At 43.3% G+C, this 20,784-nt stretch overlaps 1 protein-coding gene across 1 annotated transcript in view; it reads right to left on the bottom strand.

The window, feature by feature from the left end:
* Positions 1-20,784, bottom strand: part of PDZRN3 (PDZ domain containing ring finger 3) — a 218,508-nt gene that overhangs the window by 136,562 nt on the left and 61,162 nt on the right. The gene's annotated exons all lie outside the window — the stretch shown is intronic.

Genomic DNA, 20,784 nt, shown 5'->3' with positions numbered 1-20,784 from the left:
CTTGCTATACAATTTCAAACATATAGGACAGTGATGGCTAACATTTTTTTTCCTTGGGTGCCGAAAGCGCACACACTGTTGTATGTGCTCTTGTGCCATACTCATAATGCAATGCCCCCTGCACCCTCCGCACCCTGTCCATGCGTGCGCAACCCCCCCATGTTCCCCCACCCCCACACAAGCATGCACAACCTCCCCGCTCTCCTCCGCTCCCCGCACATGCACACAAGACCCACACACACCTCCCCCCCGCATGTGCACACAACCCCCTTGTGCCCTGTTTTGGGCCTAGCGGGTCTCCCTGAAGTCTCCTGGGACAAAAAATGTTTTTGGTCTCAGGAGGCTTCAGGGAGACCCGCTAGGCCCAAAACGGGGCGTGGGGGGTACCACACACCCTGTCCCCGCACATGCATGCATGACTCCCATGCATGTGTGTATGATTCCCCCCTTCCCCCTGCACATGCACGCACGACCCCCGCACATACACGTGCATCTCCGCAGAGACCTGAAAATCAGCTGGCCAGCAGGAGGCGCGCATGCATGCATGGTAGAGCTGACCTAGGGTGACGGCTCACGTGCCAGCAGAGATGGCTCTGTGTGCCACCTGTGGCATGCGTGCCATAGGTTCGCCATCACGATTATAGGAAATGTTGTCGTATCTTCCCTTGGTAAATTTTTCTATAGTCTACACATATTCATATTCTTTGTTCTGCACAGGACTTAGTTTCCAGACTATTCGCCATCTTAATAGCCTTTCTCTGAACTTGTGCCATGTGTTGGTTATTGCAGGGGTCTCCAATCTTGGCAACTTTAAGCCTGGCGGACTTCAACTCCCAGCTTTGCTGGCTGAGGAATTCTGGGAGTGGAAGTCTGCCAGGCTTAAAGTTGCCAAGGTTGGAGACCCATGGGTTATTGCATTTGTTATTACATTTTTTTTAAAAAATAATTTTTTTCTAGTATTTCCTAAGCTACATGGAATCTTTAGCACCCAAATACCTTTTCTTTTCTGGACTAATCCAGAATGCATATTGTCATACTGTAAATGGAAATCTAAGAACTGGCTCATTCTTCCTGTTAACAGTGGAATGACAAAGGGTTGGTACATTGTCCATTGTTAACAAATCAGGTGTATGAGATGGGCAGCTGTATAAACTTATTAAATACATAAATAGGTACCAGACATATCATAATACACATCTCCTTGGTTACATTCAGTTGCATGTAGGGTATGTTTGTTCAAATTATGATTAGTTTCTTGTTCTATCAAACGGTCCAAGTAGTTTTACTTCCTGTTATGTTTTCCTTAGAACATATGGTAGTAACTACAGGTAGTCCTTGATTTACAATAGTTCACTTAGTGACCATTCAAAGTTACAATGGCACTGAAAAAAGGGACCTATGACCGTATTTCACACTTATGACCATTGCAGTATCCCCATGGTCACCTGATTTGCAATCAGATGCTTGGCTGCTGACTCAAATTTATGACGGTTGCAGTGTCCCAGAGTCATGTGATCCTCTTTTGCAGCCCTTCTGCAAGCAAAATCAACGGGGAAACCAGATTCACTTAACAATAATGTTACTAATTTAACAACTGCAGTGATTCACGTAACAAATGTGGCAAGAAAAATTGTAAAATGGGGCTAAACTCACTTAACAAATTTCCCACTTAGAAACATAAATTTTGGGCTCAATTGTGCTCGTACATTGAGGACTATCTGTATAATGTCCCTAAAAAGGTTTGCCAAAAGGATGTCTAATTCATACCTAACGTACCTGAGACAATTTGCAGGAAAAATCCTAAATAGCTTCCCAGCAGTGGTGGTATTGACTTACCTTCGCTACTGGTTCACAAATGTGAGCATGTATGTGTGCATAGTTTTCTTGTGTGCAACTCCTCTGTGCATGTGCAGGGCCTTCTGCGCATGCACAAAGTGACAAAAACGGGACGTGATGACGTCCAGGTGGGTGGGCGGAGCCTCCTGCAGCCACTGCTACCTGTTTGCTCAAACCGGATAGAACCAGCTGATTACCACCACTGCTTCCCAGACAGATACTGATCAGGCCTATGAACAGAGTCCAGAGGAACTTGAGAAGATGATTTCTCCTTGTCAAAATGAAGTAATTATTCTCTGCACACCATCACCTTATTCCAAATTAGCCTCCTTAGAATCTCTTTCCAGCTAAAGCAGGGTTGGGCAACTGTGGCCCTTTTACAACCTGTGGACTTCAATTCCCAGAATTCCTGAGCCAGTTTAGCTGTCTCAGGAATTCTGGGAGTTGAAGTCCACAGGTTGTAAAAAGGCCACAGTTGCCCACCCCTGAACTAAAGGATCAAAAGGAAACTTGGAAAGTTTCAAAACCAAAGTGATGAAGAGGGACGTTTCACTTGGAGCACATGGTGGATATGGATATGGGTATTTTCTCTCCCTAACTACTCTTCTATTCCTAATTACCTCTACAAAACAGTACATTGAATTAAAAAGTCACTGCTTAACATACACATGTGTATGCATTGTTTAATCTAACCCTGCTGTGGTTTAATTAACAATAACATGTTTCTATGCTCTGTTCATTCTATCTTCCATTCTAAGCAGTTTATAGTATTGTTTTTTTTTACATGCGAGATGAGAAAAATAACAAATATTATTGGTATTTTGATTCACTTTATAACGGAGAGGCTGAGTTGATGTTAGTAATGGTAATACAAAAAGCTCTGAATGCTCAACATTTGTAGAATAAAAAAGCTCTCATTTTCTTTGCCAAGTAACTCTGAAGACTTTCATCCATGAATTTCTACATTAACGGTAATGGAGACCTCTAAAGCTTTGAAAAGTAGGAAACTTCTTAACAAAGCTTCGTAAAACTAAGTCTTTCATTATTGCTTCTTACTGGATAACTGCTACATAAAAACAACAACAACAATGATTTAACTGTTTTATGATAACTATGTTACAATAAAGATAAAAACCAATAACATCTCGACTTCAAACTGATCAAATAATAATGATTTTGTATTCCTAGAACTAAAAATCCATAACACAATGCACCATTAAGCTGAAACCCGAAGAGGCGGAAATACTCAGATGTCCCCATGCAACCATTTTGATCTTAAACTAGCAGTTTTCTCTGACCTGTACATGCAAAATCATCATTTATTTATGCGTGTACTTATTTAAACATCTCTTTGTATGCCTCTTTGTATGGCACTTCATCCAGGAAGCTTTCAGCTCATAAAAAGAACAAAACACTGCATAAAACAATATTTAAAACAATATCATCATCCAATATAGCCAGCAACCAGCTTGACTATTATCTGTAATTGTTCCCCACCGTTTACATGACAGTCTCATCTTTGAAGGCCCCATAGAAAAGCAGTTTTCACTGCCTTCCCGAATATCAGCAGAAAAGACACATTCTCTAAACTTGGGATTGTGGTGTTCAGACAAAGAAGCTTTGCCCCTGGGGCTCCATCACCTTCATTTCTTCAGGGGTAGGTGAGGAATCTGTACCATGCTTTCTTGACCAATGTGTGCCCATATTGGCAGATTTTTTTTAACTGCAGCAGGCAGTTCCAAAGGTATCAAAACCCTGAGCCATAAAGGGGGCTACATATAAAATATATAGCCCCCTTTAAATATATATTAAATAATATATTTAATTGACAACGGGTGGATCTCCTGCACTATAGGCGTGGTTCCTGTAACCAACAGCATTATATTTTGCATCGACTGCAGATAATGTCAACATTATCTTCCTTAATATGTAAGACAGCCAATTGGAGCTTCTAATATAAGTAGTCCCTTGACTTATAATTGAGCCCAAAATTAAGTTAAGTGAGACATTTGTTAAGTGAATTTTACAACCCTTTCTTGCAACAGTTGTTAAATGAATCACTGCAATTGTTAAGTTAGTGACACGGCTGTTAAGTGAATCTGGCTTTCCAGGTTGTCAGAAGGTCACAAAAGGTGATTACATGTCCCATGGGACACTGCAGCTGTCATAAATATGAGTCAGTTGCCAAGCATCTGAATTTTGATCTCATGACCAAAGGGATGCTACGGCAGTCGTGTGAAAAACGGTCATAACTCATTTTTTTCAGTGCTGTTGTAACTTTCAACAGTCACTAAATGAACTTTTGTAAGATGAGGACTATCTGTAATGCCCCGTTGGGCCTTTTATGTTCAGTATTGTAGCGGACTTTCCTTCTGCCCTACTGAAAAGGGGCTCACTCAGTGTGTAAATGGAAGAATGTCAAAGAGAACATCGTTCTTCTACTTGAAAAACTATTTCACGAAAGCAGGAAAAGGAGAAGAAATAACCCCAAGCATCTCTGACTGACCCTCTGTTTTAAAGTGCCTCGGTAAGCAGAGTGCCAAGACAAACAAGCTCCAGAGCAGCAAGCAGCAAAGAGATCTTATTACAGCAGCTGAGCATAACCAGAAATATTGCTGGCTTTGGAAGAGGGAGGGGGAAGGAGAAACAGTAGAGTAGAGTTACAGCTTTGACGTGTACTATAACACAGTTTCAGTCTCACATGGGGCTTTTTTATTTTTTAAACAACCACCAAAAAAAAGGAACAGGCCTTTTGCTCTTATGAAAACTGGTGGGAAAGAATATTATCCCAAGCATGGAATCTGCTCCTTTCCAGAGTTCAAAACTCTGAAGATTTCATTGGAGAAATGTAGCTAGGTCTTCAAAGAAGACAGCAGCAGCAAGGGCAGGAGGAAAGTTATTAAAAAAAAAAGAAAGATCTCACCCTCTGAAAGGAGCTTTATCAGCAACAGTGCTAACAAATACATGGTTGATTGCTCCAGAAGAAAAGGAAGTTTTCTAAAGAGCTGGGAAACTAGAGAGCATTATTGATGCAGTGTCTCCTTGGCTCGCCGTGGTTTAGGCCAGTTTGTGCTGTCAAATTCCACATCACAAGAACAGCTGCAGTCTGTCTCAGGAACGCAAGAAACATTAGGATAAATTAAGCCACGTACACATATAGCTCTGACCATCACTGTGATAACTTTTGTTTCCATTTCCTGAGGGGGGAAAAATTACCTGCAATGCCAGGATAGGAATGACTTATCACTGAATCACTGAGTGGTTGTGATTAGGTTGCAACTAAGCCTAGGTCCTGGAAATGGTGTGATATGTTGTTTTTTTCTGCAGCAAAGTAGAAATTTTCCAAAATAGATATTCTTACAGCTACAGAGTCAATTATCCAGCTCTATAAGCCAGAAACCATGTGGTGTTGCTCTTCAATGCCTTGTCTATGAGTTTAGCAAACACTGCAGTTTTCATTGTCCATGCATGGCAGTATAAATATACTCCCTGTAGACAAATATGGGATTTTGCCGTAGATGGCTTTGTGCCTGAGCTGTACCTTGAAAGGGCTATGTATCAGCTGCCAGAGGTAACAGCATGATTCTGGCACACTTATGTATCTGGCCAGCTGTAGACTTCTTATTCCCACTGCTATTAATTGGGGTTCTATACATTTGTCTCCCAAGACTTCTCATTTGTAATTAAGACAGAAACAAAGCCAAAGCTGCTGGTGCAATCTACACAAAAGAACAGGAAAAAAAACATGAAGTGGGATAGCATGTGTTCAGGATAAATTCTATGACCCCCCAGAGCAGTGTTCAGCAATACATAAATACAGAAATAGGTAGAAGAAGAGCATTAATATAAGTAAGGATGACACATAATATATATTTATGCACTAGGCTCTACCTTCAGAAAGACTATCATTGGAGGAGGAAGACAATGAGGAAATGCAACACCCCTCTTACTGCTTCTTACTACCTGGAAAAGTTCTCTTCTACCATCACCATCTATGCATGTACACTGAACCACAAGCATACTGTGGGAAGCCTGATTTGAAATGCTCCACTGATCTTTCCTGCAGTGATAACAGTGAATAGCAGCTAGGCTTCAACTGTTTTGGGAACTTATTTTTATGGGATAAGCCATTCGTATTATTAGAATTATTGGGGTCATTTCCCAGAAACCCAGGAAGGTCCATCTTAATAGTGACACCATCAGCCCATAAAGATATGAACCAAGTTTATTTCTGCTCCCCTGCTCAAAGCTTGGGGGAAATGGTCTTTGATCAATTAGAGAAATGGGAATCTTATTCTGCTGTAAAGTAGCACCTGAAGGCACAACAAAGGGCAATGGATGGAAACTAATCAAGGAGAGAAGAAACCTAGAACTAAGGAGAAATTTCCTGACAGAACAATTAATCAGTGGATTGCCTCCAGAAGTTGTGAATGCTAAAACACTGGAAGTTTTTAAGAAGAGATTGGACAACAATTTGTCTGAAATGGTATAAGGTCTCTGGGGTTGGACTAGAAGACTTCCAAGATCCCTTTCAACTCTGCTTTATGTTCTGTTATTCTGTAATCAATGCACAGTGATAAGACTTCCCCTTCCATTCTCAATGTTTGGGAGATTGACAGAATATTTTTTTCAGAATAAAGGTGCTTATTAGTGGCAACTGCTTTTTAAATATTCTCCAAGTGGGACAACTATAAGAGATAGGACAATAAAATTGAACAAACATTCTCGTGTTAATGGTCAGCCAACATAAGGGTTTCATGATTGCCAGGCATTTTGGACAACTGAAGGCCAAATGGGATGTAACGCAGAAAACAAAGTTCAAACTGTTTGTGCTATGTGGCACTGTCACTAACTGTGACAAATATGAGTACAGGAGCAAGACCAAGGGACATGAAAAAATTGGACACTGCAGAAATATGTTTGTTGAGCTCTATGAATATATGAGCTAATAGTTTAAATTCTTCACTCTAAAAAAGTTGTGTGTATGTGTGTGTGTTTATTTATTTTACAAAGATCTTTCCTTGTTCTTCTTGTGACCATGCATCACTTGTAAGGTTTTAAAATTATGCTAAAAAAATAGAATGTTTAAATAATATGTGTAAAACAGAAGTCACAAATGAAGTTTTATATAAAATGTCAACAGTGCTGGAATAAAAAAAAATTCCTCAACATAAAATATACAACTATTTACCTTTTACTAGCATTTCTATGCTGTTTGATTCTCAGGTGTTTTTAGGTGTTAATATTGAAACAAACAAAATGTTAAAAAGTTATGGTATTTATGTAATTACTTACCAAGTATATCTAAATTATATTAAAATAACCAAAATATATTTACAATCCACAAAGCATGTCACAACTTTTGAGCACCCCTAATGATTGGAAATTGAAAGTTGAAAAATTTGACATGCCCTAAATGGTGCAGCAACAAACAAAAGGTAGAATAAAGATTTCCCTGTCAGTCGTATGCTCTAGATGAGCACCATTCCCTGGCAAAGGGAGCCAGCATTGTTCCACTGTTTTCTGTGGTCATGTGACCAGCATGGCTTTATGCCAAAGGTGCACAGAATGCTGTTACTTTTCCACCAAAGTGGTACCTATTAATCTACTTGCATTTACATGCTTTCGAACTGGTAAATCAGAGGTGTCAAACTCATGTCACAGTGGTGTCACGTGACGTATTGGGACTTTTTTTCTCTTTTGCTAAAATGGGTATGGGCGTGGCCAGCGCATGATGCATCTGGCCCACTGGCCAGGAGTTTGACAGCCCTGTGGTAGATAGGCAGGACAAGTAATGGGAGCTCACCCAGGCTGTCAGCTCTCAAACCCAGGCTGTCAGCTCTCTAGCTGACAAGCTCACTGTCTTTAACTGCTGACCCATCACACCACCTTCAGTAACAAAAAATGTGCTATTTACTGTGTTTTCACACACTAGGTGGACAACAAGACTGGGATTCTGACCTTAGGAAGTAGACAAGTTATATTGTGGACAAGGCAATATCTTATATATTCCGGATCAAGCCATTTAAGTTTAAAAATCACATTCTCACTGAAACTATATCCAGATTCATATCCTTTGGGATACTGAAGATATGGCATCATCCAACTCTGACACAAAATTGTTAATTTAGGTAAACTGAAGTGTCACATATTGTCATAATATAAAGAAAATGCTGGCCATCACAGCTGCTCTCTCTAACATGTATTGGAATAGTGTTCTTAAATACAAGACTTATGTTACTGCTGCCTCATGTTTTTACTTTTCCCATCAAAGTCATCTTTTAATTGTAGCAGGTCAAGTGTTGCTTTATTTTGCTGACTATCTTTGTGTACCATGGCACTGTGCCCAAAAGTTACTTGTGGCCTTGTGAAACTGCTCATTAGGGGAGGACTAGTAACTGACATGAACTCAAATGGGAGGTTTTATATTTCAGTGTGATGAAAGAGGTTGCTTTTTGGACTTAGGCCAGAGATACATACAGAGTTATATTAACCAGAGGAAAAAAAATATGAGATATCCTCCCTTGCTGGTTGATGGTTAAACAACAACAGCATCTGAATTTCAAGCCATTTTACTTGGATTTCATGCTTGGATCACGTATATACCAGATGGTTTGCAGGCATATGGCATCCTGATCAATCGATGTCATCTTCAATTATGGAATTCAATGAAAAGTCTTCTGCTGAGGCCTTGAAGAATTGTCTAACTTAGGGTTGCTGTGTTTGGGCCAAGTCAGATGTTCAATATACATACTTATTATATTTTTAGTCAGCTGCAGTCTTCAGATGTGTTGCATGATATTAATATTTATAAGCTGCTTTCAACTCAAAAGGGCTCTTCTATAGCATAGCAAGTAGTAACGCAACACCATTTGCAGCCAATATATGTTTAACAAAATAGTAATAATGAAGTTAAAAGCACACATAAGTATACATACACATAGATGCACACACAGCTGTAGAATCCATAATACTAAAGTAGTATAACCAATAATAGCAAAATCAACAATTGGAAACCTCAATAAAATTCTGTCAATCAACTGCATTTCTAATTTATGACTGTCAGCTAAGAGTTAAGGAATCGTAGGCAAGCATTCTTCCTTTCTGTTTTGCATGTGTAATTTTAATATGGTCTTTTTGTTTGATGTTCCTCCTCCCTCCTTAGTATTCATTGCATTCATATTCAAGCATCCATCCAGCTGTGTGATTTTGAATTTTAGAACTATATGAAATAACAATGAACAGGCAATGTGCAAAGTATATTTTCTAAATTATTGGGCAATGTTTCAAAGGACCCCAGATGGGCTAGCTCTCTGCTCATATGTATTTTGGCACATTATCACTGATTCATAGTCATAAAAACCTTGATAGAAAACTGATTCATTTTTCTTCTTGTTTTGGGTAAACAGGATGAACTAGAAGAAGTCAGAAGAATTACCAGGAATATTGATTGATTAGTATTTTCTGTATCTCTTTGGGGATAACTGAGGTGACACATTCTTTCACAGAATAAACTGATAATAATATGCCTTGAGATATTGTGTAATTTTTTTTGCTTATCTAATCAAGTGTCTGCCAATAACTTTCATGTGGTGAAATCAGGCCTACACTGATTAGTATTGTTCCTTATGATCCCATTTTTTCTTGACTTAAATCTGGCTCAGAACTCTGTTTTCAAAACCTATATTCTTATTTGTTAGCTTTCCTATCCATTTAGTTTAAATATATATTGTTAACTCATCAAGCAACTACTGAATTTAGTTCCATATGTGGCACATTACTTAACTGTCAATTCTTTAACATTGCTTTTGGTGTCTGGCAAAAAAAGCAGATCTTCCACACGAGTTTCTTCCAATGAGATCAATATTTTTTTCTCCAATCAACTGAGGAACCTTCCATTAGTAAGATACTACCAAAATGTGGAGCAAAACATTGGTATATTATCTTTTGAAAAATATTTTATTTAAAGGACTTTGGACTCGGGACCCTTAACAACATCTAACGTCTGTTCAGTCACTCTCCATTTCATTTTAGAAAACCACTTTTATTTATATGCTGTTCATCCCATGGTACAAGGCGACACTGAGCATCTACATTTCCTATACTCAAAGGACTTATTTTTAGATATATACACAAATGCTTCTTGAATAATCTTTTCTTATGATTTATGAGTTTTAAATGCATGTTTAAACTAAAGCTTTCCAAATGAGATATTTCAAATAACTATTCCTCATATACCAGGAATAGAGTATGGTATCATCCTGCCATATGTCACTACATATAAATTAAAGATTCTTTGGACTGTTCTTAACCATACAAATGTAAACAGCAATCATAACCTATATTATGGAATTAAACTTTAGAAATTCTATTCTATGCCTCCTTAGGGAAACTTCAAGTTAAAAATCATGTTTTAGAAATCAAGCACTGAATTTCATAAATGTGAGAAACACATATACTGATATAACAAAAGGTGTACGCAAATTCTGAAACTTCCATTAAAAAAAAGGATGTATGTACTGTATGTATTTATGTATATACATATGTATATATGTATGTGTTTGTTTGTTTGTTTATTTATGAAATTTATATAGTCATCTGCTCACTTACACTCTAGGTAGCTTACAAGCAATAAAAGCACAGTATGGAAAATAAAAATAAAAAATACCTACCCAACCCTCCAGCAACAACATACAATCAAATAAGCCATTTGATGGGCTCCACCACACTCTGGGTTTCCCAGACTCTCTGGCAAAACCAAGTCTTCAGGGCCTTATGAAAGACCGTCAAAGTGGAGGCCAGTGTTTCTGAAATATCTGAAAGAATGATATTCCAAGTTGCATTGCACTGTTTTAATTTAAACTGCACTCTGCACTTGTAAGCGATGTCATGATGCTCCTATCAAAAGGGTAAGAGCATCTGATATGATAGCATATCATATTGCTTTCATTGTTTATATCACCTTGAAAGGCATCCACCTGCACACACAATATAGATGTCTCTGTCAAATAATGCAACTGTTAAGATTTGCCTATGGAAGCATTTGGCTCAATGAAATCCAAATTCCATTTACTATTTCCATAGGAAGAGAACAGATACAGGCAGATGCTTAGAGTTGGCCAGTGTGCACAGGATGTTATTAAGGACTTCCAATATGCATTCACAGCTGTCTGTAAAGGTTGTAAAAGTAATCAGGTCACGTCCTTTCCAGAAAGAGCAATTTGAAGAGGCCCAGAGTTGCAGAGAGAAAGATATGTGGAAAAGCTCTTTCCCATGAACATAAATTCTGACCAGTTTGAGGTATGAAAGTTAAGATTTAGACCATAATCTACATGGAGTCTGCATGACTTTATTATTTTATCATTGTAAAGCATGTATTAACCTGTTTTCCCCAAAATAAGACATCCCCTGATAATAAGCCCAATTGGGCTTTTGAGCGCATGGCAATAAGGCCAAGCGCTTATTTCAGGGTTCAAAAAAATATAAGACAGGGTCTTATTTTCGGGGAAACATGGTATTTAAGTTCCTAGACAGTATTTATTGTTTTATAATAATCATGTGAAGAACAGAGTAAATGTGATGATCAAGACTTTGATTATCCTATCAGTAAGAGTTTCAGCTGAGGGTTAAGCAGCAGCAGCATTTTTCATCCCTACTACCGGTCTCACCCCTGCAAATAAAATAAAATAAAGTCCCCAACTGTAGGTGTACCACTCCAGCAACTAGCAACACTACAGCTCCTCTTCTCTGTGTTTCTTGGCTGGCAAACTGGGAAAGTAGTGGCAAAACTGCTGCTTGATTTGCTACAAAAGCAGCATTTTATTGAAGAGACTATGCTCCTGGAATTAATAGAGACATAATGGATGGATCTACCTACTGGGTAATTTTGTTTTTAACTGTAGAACTTTTTTTCCAATTGGCCTATGGACAGAAATCAACCTTTCACATCAATCTCAAAGAGCTAAGCCATGACAATTGTCTGGAATTGGGTAATACATGAATCTGTGAATAGGTCAACATGAGCATCTGGTTTTTTTCCTATTTGTTACTGATACTTTGTTAATCAATGACAATATATGGATAGACTACTTTCGGTAATGAACTCTGCACACTCATGTGATACAGGTAATCTTCGATTTACAACAATTCATTTAGTGACTGTTCAAATTTATAACGGCAATGAAAAAAGTGACTTATGACTGTTTTTCACATTTATGACCTTTCCAGCATCCCCATGGTCATGTGATCAAAATTAAGCTGCTTGGCAACTGGTTTCTATTTATGACCGTTGCTGTGTCTCAAGGTCATGTGACCCCCTTTTGCAACCCTCTGACAAGCAAAGTCAATGGGGAAGCCAGATTCACTTAACAACCGGGTTACTAACTGATCAACTGCAGTGATTCACTTAACAACTGAGTGCAAGAAAGGTTGTAAAATGGGGCAAAACTCACTTAACAAATGTCACACTTAACAACAGAAATTTTGGGCTCCCTTGTGATCATAAATCAAGGACTACCTGTAGCAGCATTTCAGTTCTATGCTACTATTCAATTCACTACTCAGTTCTGCATTAATCAATATGTTTGCTTTAGCTGCTGAAACCAATCAATGAATGACTTTATGAAAGGCAAACCTTGAAGAGACACTTAGGCCAAGTAAGCAATGTTGGCAATTCAAGACAGAATATTTTGAAGAAGAAAATATTCTAATATAAGAAAAACAAATTCAAACCAATCTAGAGACTGACAAACCTTGACTTGAACTTCTACAGCCCAATTCATATATATTAATTATTGATTAATGTATGTTAGAGTAAGAAGGAATCCAAACAGTATTTTCACAGAGGTTCTGCTCTTCTGATTCTGCTATTTGGTGAACTTCTCATTCAGGAAGCTCTCAGCTTCCATTTTGATTTGAACCTGTGAATTGTGCAGGTGTCCTTGGAAACTATTCCAAGTAGAATTTAACATGGAGGAAGATACTTTTATTCTAGAAACAGTGAGAGAAGAATAATTTTGTTTTGCAATTTCCTCTCTCCTATCCTTAATTGTATCTCATAAGCCTTCAACTGTATATTTCACATGATTAAACATATTTTTTTCTAAATAGAGAACTTTTATAGTGGTATATCAATCAAACAAAAACTTTACTGTAACAACTTCTCAAACAAAGAAGTGTTAAGATAAAGAACAGCTGTACAGAAAAACATATATGCAAGGACTTATTCTTCACTATGTACCATGGCTGTCCCATTTATGAAGAAAATATTATGTTATTTTAAAGAAAAGCAGCTGGTCTGAGTTTATGAAACCTGAATGATCGTTTCTTGGAACTTGATCATCAGAAGGCTGGAAACATTTCACTGAACAGTTCTGATCCAATTTCCGCCAGCATGTTTCCGATTCTGATTTCAGTAATAAAAATTGACTATGTGGTCACAATTTGGCTTTAATTCCTAATAGCCAAAGCGAACAGTGAAATCAGTCAATGAATTTCAAGACAAATACCTGGGCATTCGTTACATGTAACTCTGAGCCACCTTCTTTGTGACAGTCATTCTACCACTGAAAGAAAAAAGAACTCAACATAAGTCAAAACTACTTAAAAAGGCTTTGAAGAATTTATGTTGAAATATATAATGTTCTCAAATGGAAAATGGTCCACAAAAGATCTAGACCAGTGGTTCCCAACCTTTTTTTGGCCATGCCCCACCTAAGCATCTTTAAAGTCCTGATACCCCCCCACCCCCACCCCCACCCCCACCCCCGGTGACATATAATTGTTACTTTACTCAAAAAGTGCACTCTACTCACATGGAGGAAGCCTAAAAGGCCATTAACTTGGTTTAAACAAGGTTCAAATTGCCCCCATTAAAAATCAAATTGTCCCCCTATGGGGCATGGGCCTCACGTTGGGAACCACTGATCTAGACATTAGTTTTATTCTTCTATGGATTCTTACTATATATTTAAATGTTTACTTAGGTATCAATTCTATACCAATTTATCAGAGGATAAGACAGTCTGAATTCAAAAGGTCTTGAGTTTGTTTGAATACAGAGGTCTAAGTTTATCTATTCTGACACCACAAAATTTCAGTTATATGATATTCTAGTCGTATAAAAATTTCATTATAGTATAGTGTTTTCTTGGTCATATTTGTAAAGTACAGTCAGACAAAGAAAGATAAAGAGAGTGGGCTTTGCCTTACCTGAAAGCCCTTTCTGATTGCGGTGGGTCCGGTGGTCCTCTTCCATGGGGAGTGCTCTTCCGATGACGTCGGATCGGGTCTGCTAGCTGAGAAGCTCCTCCCTTCCTGTAGCCTCTCAGCTTTCTGATGAGATTCGATTTGTAGCAGACCTACACGGTGAGCTGCAAGAAAGGAAACAGGACACCAGAACCCCGCCGAATCGGCCCTGGGCATAACAGGGCGGGGCGGACCACCGGACCCACCGCAATCAGAAAGGGCTTTCAGGTAAGGCAAAGCCCATTCTCATTGAACGTGGGTCCGGTGGTCCTCTTCCATGGGACATACCAAAGCGTGAAACTATAGGGAGGGAGTTGCCCTGGCCGATGAGGAAGTCCGCTGGAGGACCTGTTGGAGTACCCTACGCCCAAATGCTGCATCCGCAGATGCAAACTGGTCTAGTCGATAATGCCTAATGAACGGGGTAGGGGACGACCAGGCCGCAGCCCGGCAGATTTCCTCCAAGGAGGCTTGGGTGGCCCAGGCGGCCGAAGTGGCCGCACTGCGGGTGGAATGGGCCGTGATCCTGGGTGGAACTGGCAAGGCCTGGGACCCGTAAGCCGTGGCTATGGTGGCCCTAATCCAACGCCCCACTTTTTGGCCCATACTAGATGGCTGGAAGGAGACTAGAAGGGATTCTGATCTCCGAAAGTCAGATGTCCGATGGATGTAGATCCGAAGGGCTCTCCTCATGTCCAGGGAGTGCCAGGCTCGTTCTAAGGGCAGGCTAGGACGTGGACAAAAATTTGGAAGGACTAGTTCCTGTGCCCTGTGGTAAGGGGAATTCACCTTAGGGAGGAACGTGGGGTCCAACCTAAGTACCACCCGGTCAGGATGAAAAACGCAGAGATCAGCCCTGATGGAGAGGGCTGCCAACTCTGAAATCCGCCTGGCCGAGGTTATGGCCAGTAGGAAGGCGACCTTATAAGACAGGAAACGTAGGCCCACAGACCTTAGGGGCTCGAAGGGAGCCTTCGTGAGGGCGTCTAGCACTAAGGGCAAATCCCAGGAGGGATATCTGTGGATAGACCCCGGGCGAAGGTTGGAAGCCCCCCTGAGGAAGAGGCGGATGAGGGAACGACTCGAGAGGGAAAGTCTAGAACCGCAACACAAAATAGTGGATAGGGCGGAGACCTGCCGACGGAGCGTGTTAGGGGCCAGGCCTGCCTCAAAGCCGTCCTGCAAAAACACCAGTACCTGCACCGTGGAGGCCGACGTAGGGACGATGGAGCGACGGTTGCACCATGACACAAAGGAGCGCCAGGTGGAGTCGTAAATCCGTGTTGTTGACGGGCGTCGAGCCGTTTGGATAGTGTTGGCGACCCGAGAAGGAATCTTGGACTTCTTCAGCAAGCTCCGCTCAACCACCAGGCGGTTAGCTGAAGCCACGCCGGATCCGGGTGCAGTAACGGCCCTTGACGAAGAGTCACTTTGTCTCGAGGAAGACGCCAGGGATGACGGACGGACGGACAGGGCTTGGAGGTCCGCGAACCATGGCCGACGGGGCCAGAACGGGGCAATCAACAGGAGCTCTGCCCGGAGGAACAGCATCTTTCTGATGACTTTGGGAATGAGAGGCAGAGGCGGAAAGGCATAGAGGAGGCCGGCCGGCCAGCTGCTGTGTATTGCGTCCACTGCCTCCGCCCCCGGTTCCGGGTAGCGAGAGAAGAATCTCTCTGTCTGGCGATTGGCCCGAGTGGCGAACAGATCCACCACCGGGAGGCCCAGGCAGTCGGTGATCATCCGAAACAGGCCCGGGTCGAGGGCCCACTCCCCTTGGTCCACTGACTCCCGGCTGAGCCAGTCCGCCTGGGTGTTCGTCACGCCCGATATGTGAGATGCCCGGAGGGACCTCAGGTGAGACTCCGCCCAGGCTCCCAGACTCTCGGCCTCCTGCATGAGGTGGCGAGACCGGGTCCCCCCCAGGCGGTTTACATGAGCCTTGGCGGCTACGTTGTCCGTCCGTACCAATACGTGTTTGTCTGACACCTGATCCTGGAAGATCCGAAGGGCCAGGTGGATGGCCCGAAGTTCCAACCAGTTTATATTGTGTGTCAGATCTGACTGGGACCAGCGCCCCTGGGCCATGGACGAGGACAGGTGGGCCCCCCAGCCCAGGAGACTGGCATCTGTAGTCAGAATAAGGAATTGGGACACCCTGAACTCCCTCCCCTTGAGGACTGCTGCTGAAGACCACCACTGGAGGGAGAGGAGAACTTTGTGGGGAAGGAGGACCTTGCGGTCGGAAGTCCTAGATGACGTTTTTGGAACGGGATCAGAAACCACTGCAGATCCCTGAAGTGGAGACGCGCCCAAGGGATGATCCCGATGCAGGAGACCATCTTTCCCAGGAGCTTGGACAGGGCTGCCAGGGAGACTGGTCTCCCTGACGACACTGACCTGACCAGTGACCGCAGGCTGGACAGGCGGTCCTGGGAAAGATAAACCTTGCCTTCCACCGAATCTATGATGGCTCCCAGGTGCTGTATGCGAGTCGTGGGTATCAAATGGCTCTTGGCCATGTTGACGGAAGACCCGTGGCTCTCCAGGACCTGGAGGGTGGTGTCCAAGTCCTGGCGCGCTAGATCCTCCGAAGTCGACTGGACGAGGAGATCGTCCAGATAGGCCTGGATCCTTACAGGAAGAGTCCGGAGGTAGCCCACTAGCGCGGCCATGATTTTTGTAAAAACTCGGGGAGCCGAGGATAGGCCGAATGGGAGGGCTCGATATTGATAATGACGACCCGCATAACAGAAGCGGAGGAACTGCCTGAAGGCCGTGTGGACTGGAACGTGGAGGTAAGCCTCCGTCAGATCTATTGAGGACAGAAGGTCCCCGGGCCTGATACCCTCCAAGATGGAGCTGAGGGACTGCATTTTGAACCGACGGTATCGGATCCGTCGGTTCAGGGATTTGAGGTCTAGAATTGCCCTCCAACCCCCCGACGACTTCTGGATGACAAACAGGCGGGAGTAAAAGCCTTGTCCGCGCAGCTCCTGAGGTACCGGTTTGATGGCCTGAATCTCGAGAAGATGTTGAATGGCCGATACCATCAGGAGCCGACGAGCCCGATCCCGAGAGAAAGGGCATTTGAGAAATCGGGTCGGGGGTGTGGAGAGAAATTCGAGGGAGAGGCCCACCCTGACAGTCTCCCTGACCCAGGCGTCCGAGGATGTGGCCTCCCATTGGCTGGCAAACAGGGCCAGGCGGCCTCCGATGGGAAGGCTGGACGAACCGTCAGCGGGATCTGCGGGCGGAGCGCCCACGATCCCCACGGAAGGGGCGCCTAGATTGGCCCCGCTGAGATTGGAACCCCTGACGCACGGAGGGGCGGAATTGTCTGGATGGAAAGGACCTCTGACCTTGTCGAGGAAAGGAGAATCCTTCTGGCCCTCGAAAGGGACGAAAGGAGGAGGAGGAGGAAGAGGGGAGGAATCTTTGTCCCGACCTACGAGACATGGAAGGTAAGTATTTACGCTTGTCCCTAGATTCTGCTAGGAGAGGTTCCAATGGAGCCCCGAATAGGAAGGGGCCTTCAAACGGGGATGTCGCCAGACGCCATTTAGATTTGGCGTCTGCCTGCCACTGTCTGAGCCAGGAAAGTCTACGGGCCGTGATAGTTGCCCCAATGGCCTTGGCCGTGAACCTGGATGAATTCAAGGTGGCGTCGGCCGAAAACTCTAAAGCTGCCAGTACCTTAGTAATGTCCTGCTGAGAGCGTAAGTCAGACACTGGAAGACGTTCCTGCAGTTGCTTGAGCCAAAGAATGGACGCTCGGTTAAAGAAGGAAGCAGCCATTGAGGATCTGACGGCCCATGCAGAAGCCTGGTGAGACTTGACCAACACGTGCTCCAGACGGCGGTCCTCCGGCTGGAGGTTCTCCTCTGGAGGGCCCGCAGTATACGAAGAGGTCAAAAGGGCGGCAACCGGAGCATCCACCGAGGGCACCTGCAGAAGGGAGGAAAACTCCGGGGCCATATTATAAATGCGCTTGTCCAACGCATTGGGTCTAGGCCCCGAAGCAGGGGCAAGCCATTGCTTAGTGAGGACATCCCGGAACAATTTGGGGCCTGGGATCTCTTCGGTTTCAATGAGAGGTTCCTCAAACAGAGGCACTGAAGAAGTTCCCTCCCCAGCCGGATTAGGGCGGGGTGTTCCTAAACCAGTCGTTAACTTAGCTTTGTGCAATAAGGACCTGAACAATTGAGGTTTGAATAGGCCTATGAAAGAAGGTTGGTCTGGGGATAAATCTTCATCATCAGACAACTCAGTGTCCTTAACCTCCTCACCGGTGAGAGAACCTTGGACAGAAGAAGCTGATGAATGAGCTCTGGCAGGGGGTTGAACCCTATCTGACATAAGACATGAACCTTCCACATCTATGTGTGAGAGGGTGAATCAGAAACCCATGAGGCTGTTCTGCGCTGTCTGTCGGCCTGAATGCCTTGCTGAACGGCCTGATGGATATAAGCCACCAAATCTGGGGAAATTACAGGCCCCTGCCCTTGGTTATCAGAACTCTGCAGGACTGGGGAAGGAGAAACCCTGCCCCCCCCAGGGATTGAGCCCTAGAGGGCTCTTCTTCTTGATTCCCAAAGAGAGATTCATTAACTTGTTGCTGTGGCTGAACAGAAGCCCCATCCCCATCCGGGGATAAGGCTGGAGGCAAGGCCTGGGCAATGGGTTCAGGTCTCACAGGAGAGGAGGCCCGAGCAGGGATAGAGGCTGAGGCCTCAGCTTCCTTAATAGAGGCCTCCTTGAGGGCCTTTTGTATTGAACGTTCAATTGCCTGGTGCAGCCTCATCTCCTCCCTTGATCTAGATTCAGAAGATTTGGAGGAGGATTTTTTAGTCTTTTTTGTAGGGACCTCAGCTGAAGTTCCAAGTTGGTCCAAAGAAGGGCCCTGTCTCTTAGTCTTAGACTGTCTGGTGGAAGCCATTGTAGAAAGAGGCCCAGACCTCGCAGAAATGCAAAATGGCGGAGGGAGCAGAAAGGCCAAAATGGCGGCTGCCACGAGGTGAGCAGGGATCCCTGGAGAGGCCTAGGAAGGCTGCAAGCCGTCTGCCGAAGAAAGGGCAAATAGAACAATTAATCCAGGAGGGGAGGATGATCCTTAGTTAATCCCCCCCCGCAGGGAGAAACTTACTTTGGCAGCAATGAGTTCCAATTAGACTGTGCTGTCTCCTTTGCAATTCCCTCCAGGCGCGTGGGCGAAAGCCCAGGAGGCGCCAAATCGCTGCTGGACAGGCAGGAAAAATCGCCCTGCCTGCGGTCCTGCCGGAGCTGAAAGGAGAGCCGGAGGAGAATGGGGCGATTAGGCCCGAGGGAAAGGCTTCCAGCTCCTGCGCCTTCCGGCGCGATGCAGCCCAACGGAGCAGTGGAGGCTCCGCCTTCCCTGCCCCTTCTGAAGCCGGTGCGGTGGCGGGGAAGCAACCACCTAATCCCTGCCTGAGGGCTGCTGCAGCGGCATAGGGAGTTTAACCCCTCTCGCTGCCAGAGAAATCTCCACCTCGAGGGAGCTTAACTCACCTCGATCAGTCCTCAGCGGCCTCGGGACGAAACCTTGCTCACTGGGAAATATTCCCCGCCCCGGGGGAATCAGGCAGGCAACAATTTAGAAGTCCAATTAGCTGGAAGGCAGGGATCAATTTAGAATATCCAATTAGAGTTATAAAACTTCCAAAGTTATGGAGCAGCTCAAACCATGACTTGATCCAAATCGGATCGAGTCTGAAAGCTGGGAGGCTACAGGAAGGGAGGAGCTTCTCAGCTAGCAGACCCAATCCGACGTCATCGGAAGAGCACTCCCCATGGAAGAGGACCACCGGACCCACGTTCAATGAGAAAGAGTTTGATCTAGTGATTAAGACGACAGGTTAGAAAACCGGACACTGTGAGTTTTAGTCCTGCCTTAGCCATAAAACCTAGTTGTATGACTTTGAGCCAATTACACTACCTCAGACCAACTTACCTCACAGAGTTGTTGTTGTGGGGAAAATAGGAAGAAGAAAATGTGTTGTATATGTTTCCCACCTTGAGTTATTTGTAAAAATAATAAAGGAAGGATATACACTGAATTTGTAAAGAAAAATAAAACACAGTTTTAAATGAAAGACAATAGAAGGAACAGCACATTATAGTATAACTTTGAAGATTCCAACACTTTTCAGTATGAAAGTAGAGAAACAGATACACATCTGGAGCAGAGAGAAGTAATACCATGATCAGGATAATGCATGATCAACCTCTGATGTGAAGTAGCATATGTTGATTTCTCATCACAGATGCTATGGTCAGATCTCAGTAGTTCAACCAAAATATAATCTATATAAGAGCAAGTGGCAGCATGTTGCTGATTTTGAAAAAGTTGAGCAGAGTCTAATATAGTTACTACCTGGATGAGAAACCAATAAGAAATCATAGAACTGAGCTTGGGGGTGGAGGGGGGGACATGAGGGAAGGCATATTGCTGACAAGGAAATAACTAACATGCATCCGTTCATATAGTCACCAAGACTCAAATTTGACACAAGGGATATTTTATAGTTATACCAATTTTGGATCCTAAAACAAACTCTGTGAATGTAGAACATTTGCTTTAGGATCTTCATTATATGTTATTGTGTTCATTGATATTCACTTTTAAAGTATAGCCATCTGCCTACAAGAGCATGCACCTATAATATGTTATACAACTGGATG

Source organism: Pantherophis guttatus, chromosome 2 (assembly GCF_059756535.1).
Source record: "Pantherophis guttatus breed Tessera chromosome 2, ASM5975653v1, whole genome shotgun sequence".
In the NCBI taxonomy this organism is placed as follows: domain Eukaryota; kingdom Metazoa; phylum Chordata; class Lepidosauria; order Squamata; family Colubridae; genus Pantherophis; species Pantherophis guttatus.
The sequence above is the reverse complement of the archived record's forward strand: the minus strand, read 5'-3'. Positions and strand labels throughout refer to the sequence as shown.